Source organism: Ranitomeya imitator, chromosome 5 (assembly GCF_032444005.1).
Source record: "Ranitomeya imitator isolate aRanImi1 chromosome 5, aRanImi1.pri, whole genome shotgun sequence".
Lineage (NCBI taxonomy): Eukaryota > Metazoa > Chordata > Amphibia > Anura > Dendrobatidae > Ranitomeya > Ranitomeya imitator.
In genome coordinates, this window is record NC_091286.1 from 344053100 (window position 1) to 344060051 (window position 6952).

Here is a 6952-nt window from a genome sequence, read left to right on the forward strand (position 1 = left end):
TCCTATAGGCCCTATTAACCACATACAGTTGCGACAGTCTCCCAGGCTCACTCATTGACAATTTAGGAATGTATTCCAGAATAGACCCCCATTTGTCATCGTCTATTTCCCCCAGTTCGGCCTCCCATTTCTCTCTAGCTTTAATCGGGTAATCCTCCAAAAATGTGTGTAGTAAATCCCCATATACTTCCGATATAGCCCCCTTTGTTCCATTATTATTTAGTATACAGTCTAACATGAGATCCTTCTGAATCACTATGGGCCCCCTCCTCCTCTGTGCCTGAAAAGCGTGCTGAACTCTCCTATATTGATACCATTTCAACCCCGGAAACTGAAATTCCTGCTGAAGCGCATCATAAGACCTAAGACTCCCATTGTGAATCAGTTGTCCTAATAGCCTAATGCCCTTTTCCCTCCATTCTCCCATTCCTTCCATATGGTTAAATTCTTGAAGAGATGAGTTATCCCAGATAGGTGAAAATTCCGTGAATCCCCCAATTCCCCTAATTCGCTTCAGCATCTGCCATACTCTATGAATTAAATTCATGGTGGGACAACCAGTCCCCAATTTCCTAAATAGTCCTGATTCCAGACCCAAACTCAAGGGCCACACCCCGCTGATATGCACCAGACTACTGTGACCCATTTCTTCCTCTAACCCTTTCCCCCATCCCCTAAGATGTTGGCTCTGTGCAGCCAGAAAGTACAACCATGGGTTGGGTAACGCAAGCCCCCCCTCATCTTTGGGTCTCTGCAGAGTCTCCTGCCTAATCCTCGGGCTCTTCTTTCCCCACACCAACTCTCCGAATAACGATCTCAGCTTACGGAATGTTCTCATCGGGATCCATACCGGAGAATTATGTAGGACATATAAGATCTGAGGCATCACCACCATCTTGAGGAGATTTACTCTTCCTACCACCGACAAATTTAGCTTACTCCAAGCTGAGATCTTAGTGCGTATCTTAGTTATTAAAGGCTCGAGATTAAGTTCCTCAAATCTGGTTAAGGGAAGAGCTACTTGAATCCCCAAATATTTAAACTGAGTGACCACCCTTAATTTTGTACCTTCTTCCACCTCCCTTGTACAATCCACTTCTCTATCTACCTGCAAAACGCTCGATTTGTCCCAATTAATAACTAGCCCTGAAATTTGCCCAAATCTCTCGATTAATGCTATTACGTTCCTCAATGGTTCCCCAGAGCTCTCAAGAAAAAGCAGTATGTCATCTGCATATTTAAGCGATTTTTTCCTCCATCTTCCCATATAAAAACCCTTTCACCATTTGAGACCGTCTGATAGTCGCTGCCAGTGGTTCCACCGCCAAAGCAAACAGTAGCGGGGACAACGGGCACCCCTGCCTTGTACCTCTAAAAAGCTGAAAGCTGTCTGACATCATATTGTTCACCTTGATTTTGGCCACCGGAGAGGAGTATAGGAGTCTCACCCATGACATAAAGACTGGCCCAAACCCACAACGACTCAGCACCGACCACAGGTATTGCCATTCTATACTATCAAAGGCCTTATGTGCATCGAGGGAAACCACCACTCTCCTGCCAGCATTATCAGCCGGTATTTGCAGATTGAGAAATAGCCTTCTCAAGTTAATGGCAGTTGATTTATTAGGCATAAAGCCTGATTGGTCCGAATGAACCACTTTTTCTATCACCCGGGTCAGCCTGTTCGCCAGGGCCTTAGCCAGAATCTTGACATCTGTTGTTAGGAGTGATATTGGTCTATATGACTCCGGTAACCGTGGATTTTTGTCTGGTTTGGGGATGACCACAATAATGGCCTCCCTCATGGAATTAGGCAATATACCTCTCTCCAGCGACTCCTCAAAGACCCCCAACAACTGAGCCATCAGCTCCTCAGCAAGGTCGCCATATAGTTCGACAGGAATGCCATCCACCCCCGGCGCCTTCCCTCCCGCCATGGATCTCAAGGCCCCCTCCAATTCCTCCACCGTAAACGGCCTATCCAACCATTCTCTATCCTCTGTCTCTATTCTAGGCAAGTCTGCCTCCTCTGGGAACCTGTCAATTCCTTCTTCTCCCTGTTCCAATCGTGATGTATATAATTTGCTGTAAAATCCCTTAAATCCTTCCACAATTTGGGCCCCCTGTGTGACAATACTGCCATTCTCCAATTCTAGGGCATGTACATGTGCCGATTCCCTTTGCGCCGATGCCACCACCGACAGCAGATGACCCACTTTCTCTCCCTCCGCATAAAATGCCTCTCTTTGGAAATTCCTTGTCCTTTCTGCTCTACGTAAGTGTAACTTATTCACCTCCTCCTGAGCCTTCTTCATACGTTCTATGGTGTCCTGTGAGCGCAGATCATTCAGTGCAGCCTCCGCTACCCTCAATTCTTCCATTATCGCTTTATCAGATTCCCTTGTTCGTGTTTTGTGCCTAGATATCTCTCTAAATAATATCCCCCTCAAGAATGCCTTCATGGTATCCCACACCACGTATTTCGCTGCACTACCGTTATTAATTTGAAAGAACTCCTCCAGCTCCTCCCCTATCTTTCCCATATCCAGAATTTACAACCAGAAAGGGTTAATTTTCCACCCCCGTTTAGCTATCTCCCCCTGGCTTTCAATTTTCAGTGTTACCACAAGCGGACTATGGTCCGAGATTACCCTAGTCATATATTCCACCCCCTCCACCAGCCCATCCATTCCTTCATTACCTAGGGCCAAATCGATACGAGACAACGAGCCATATGTCGCCGAATAGCAGGAAAAGCAGTATGTGTCAATGTTACGGACTCTCCACAGATCCCTCCATGCCACTTCTTTCAAATAACTGCCAAACGCTGTCTCATTCCCTTCCGCCCTCAGCTGTGCGTGTTGACCCTTATCCCAGTGATCGTAATAATGTTATTGACATCTCCTATTATAAGCAAAGGTACTCCCCCCCATCTACCGGCTATATTAAGGATTTCCTGCAATTTTTTCCCCGAGTACGGTGGAGGAATATATACCGACACTACACATAGCAATTTAGCAAATACTTTACACACTAGGAATACATACTGTCCATCACTGTCTATCACCACCTCCACCTCCTCAAACGGTATGCTCGTGTGCACCAGAATCGACACCCCTCTAGCGTAGTTCGAGAATGTCGCGTGGTACGCCTTCCTCACCCATCTTTTATGCAGTATATCCACTTTTTCTTTTACTAAATGGGTTTCCTGAAGGCATATCAGCGAGGGCCTCTGTTTCAAGATATATTGCAAAATCGCCGTACGCTTTGTATTGTTTGATAGACCTCTAATGTTCCAGCTCAAAATTTTTACTTTATCTCCCATCATATTGCCAAACAATGAAAATATTCTTCTCCCATCTTTTGATCTTCTTCCCCCCCCTAAACTGACCCCTCCCACCCCAAACCTCCCCCCAATCCCACATTATTGCAAAATAACCTGAACCTTACCTCTCCCTCCCTCAATAACCTCCTTCCTCACAGAACTCCTACTCCCTCTCTATATGAGAAAAAGGGGGAACGTACTAACACTCCTACCAGTGACTTAAAAGCTGACACTCACCCACAATAAATTTCCCACTATCCAACAGTCGTTCCCCTCCCCCCGCCCATCTGAAACATAATGTAAAAACAGTTGCGCCGCCGAACACAACCATAGCGCAATAGTCCTTCAAAACAAGTTACTCCAGTATTCTGTCACAGTGAACCCGTAACTCAGTTAATTCTGTCAGATGAACACTTTAGACAGAAAATAACTCCTGATCCTCCTCAGCGGTTCTTTTCCGCTCCAATACGCTTCGCGTTCAGATCCAACCAGTGTGACACTTCCTCGGGGCTCTGGAAAAAGTGGACCTTGTCCATAGCCACCACGCGTAGTTTTGCCGGATACAGCATAGAATAAGCCAGGCCCAGTTCACGCAGACGTCTTTTAGCCTCTCCAAACTTCATCCTAAGCCTCTGCACAATTGTGGAATAGTCAGGATAGATAGATACTCGGTTGCCATCGATGGTTAATTCCTCCATATTCCTGGCCTTCCTCATCAGAATATCTCGGTCTCTATAGTTCAGGATTTTAGCGAGAAAGGTCCTTGGAGGGGATCCAGGGGGCAGAGGTCTGGACGGCACCCTGTGCGCTCTTTCAACCGCGAATAATTTAGTGAGACTATCTCCTCCCACCTTAGTTTTCAACCATGTCTCAATGAATTCCGTGGGGTTGTTTCCTTCTGCCTTTTCAGGCACACCAACAATTCTCAAGTTATTTCTACGTGAGCGGTTCTCCAGATCGTCAGTTTTAAGCTCCAACTCTGAAATGCGCTGGATGTATTTTTTCTCCCTTTCAGTCATTTCGGCAATTTGGTCCTCCGCTCCCCCTACACGTTCCTCTAACAGTTCAACTCTCCCCTCCATTTTGTGCATGGCTGAGCGAAACGAGGAGACCTCCCCCTTCAGGCCATCCACCTGAGCAGTTAGGGTTGTTAAAGCAGTCTTGCAAGACAATATAGCAGAGAAAATGTCCCTCAGGGTCGGCTCCGCAGCCTCATCAGTACATACAGTTCCCAGCTGTGCTGCACAATCCAGGGCCAGCCCAGCCCCTTTATCCAGTGGGGCATTGCTTATGGCTGGTGTTATGGTGGGTGCTATGCAGGATTCACTCTCCACCACCTCCCTCTGTGCCCCAGCCTGCTCACCCGTCTGCTCCACTGAGTCCACCGCTCCTCCTGTCACCTCTCCTTCAGCTCCTTGCATTATCCGTCCTGCCTCCTCTGTTCTGGCGAACTGCTCCAGCTTTGCTAGTATTTCTAGCCGCTTCTGGTAAGCAGCGCCTGCCTTTGCCGCCTCCTCTGCTGCGCTGTCGGCGCCATCTTGGGAGCGCGTGCAGCCAGCCACCCCGGCTTCTTTCTGCCTTTTGCGCGTCATTTTTCGGCTCCTGCTGCGCGCGTTTTACTCTCCCTGCTCCCCGGCTACTCAGGAGCTGCTCCTCCGGTGTTTGGCGTTCGGCGGCGCCTTTAGTATCCACTAAGTCTCCGTTCGGGCAGCGGGAGAGGTCCGGCAAGCGTCCTCTCACATCTCCTGCTAGGCCACGCCTCAACATGGATGCTTAGTGTCATCCCAACTGCTATATGTGAATGCAAATAAACCAACTGGCATAACTAGAGAATACTGGGCCCCATAGCATACTTTTGGATACCGGCCCCCCATAAATAATTTTAAATAGGACCCAAAAAATTAATCAGACCCCTTAAATATATATATTCTCCAAAACGGAACTTTAAACTAACCCCTAAATGGATTCAGATATCAATCATAAGATAAATTACACACCAGACCTCAAAATTAATTCAGATTCCAGATCTGACCCCAACAATAATTGGGGCACCATTTTAATTTATTTCAGAAACCATACCAAACTCCAGATTAGGCTCAATTCCAGAACTTAGACTAGAGAAGAAGAATTCAGACCACAGAACAAATGCCTACAAATACTTAATGCTCCAGGTCCTATAGTTGTCTATTGCTCTGAGTTGTAGATGATGTCAGGGTCAAGTGCAGTGGTGCCCTACACTGACACATACTGAGGAGCAGTCAGTAACGCCATTATCTACTTCCTGGTGTTTTTGAGTTAATGAGGGCTCCTGCCCACTCAGACTGAAGGTAGAGTTCTTTCATTGCTAAAGTGGGAGAAGTTCATTGTATAGAAATTCCATAAAATTGTGCCTTCTGCCTGTTGGGAAGTGACATCCTTGGCGGTTGCCTACCCTCCCCTTTATCTTGTCCAGCATTCTATAAAGTCTAAAATCTAACAACAGTCATGGGCTATTTAGAACTCATCTTGGTAAAAGCCAATTTTGGATGTTCTCTAATTGTGTATTAGCTGCGGTTACTACTACTGCGACAAGATTTTTAGCAAGACCTTACTTGGCAGTTACAGCTTACCTTTCATACCCTATACTAGTGTCCTTGCTATCTGTTTGCAGATAACAATCTTGGGTGCATTTTAACCGGCAAAACTATTTTGAAGGTATTCTAAGTAGATCTAGATTTCTATTACAAAAATAATTACCAGAATTTCCTCAAAATTAAAATTCCTGGAAAAGGAAATATAAAAAAATACAGGTGCTTCCGCTGACTTCTGGACATCTGTCAAGTCAGCAGTCTTCCCCATGACTGTGAAGCCTACTGAAACAGATTAAGGGACCTTTTTAAATGTTTAGGAAACCTTTGCAGGTGTTTTTGTTACTATTATTCTAATTTACTGAGATAATGACTTTTGGGTTTTCATTTGCTGTAAACCATAATCATCAACATTAACAGAAATAAAAACTTGAAATAGATCACTCTGTTGGTAATGACTATATAATATGAGTGTGACGGGGTGTACGGCAGAGCAAGAAGGGGCAACAGGCCAAGGGATGATTCCACAGATTTATTATCAAGAACGCTGGAACAATACATGCAGGTAGATCTACAGAGTCCACAATTAGTCCAACGGAACAGATTCGGGGGCACCTCCCGATAATCCTTGTGCCAGCTAACAAAGCAATAGTCCACACGAGTCCAAAGGATCCCAAAACAATCCAACGAACGACGAGATATGTCCTCAGCTCAAGTCTCGCCCCGTTCGCTTCCGCAGTCACAGATGGACATGGGGTCTTGCCTCAGCTAAGAATCCCCACTCCTTCTCCTTTAAGGATCAACTCACATCTGATCTCAAAAATAAGAATGGATTGTCTGAGTTCCTGGGATCCGCCCATGAAGGGGTAGGGGTCACACCTTCTATTCAATGGTTGGGTCCACCAGAAGATTCTAGACTGGTGGGCTCCACTTAGTCTAGAAGTTTGTGTATTTGGCTAGCCACCTGCTGTGAGGAAGAATGGCTATTCCTTCCCTAGTGGTGTGGACAAAGCTTAATTACATTATAGCTCAGGGCTACAAGTATTGGGGGAAGTAG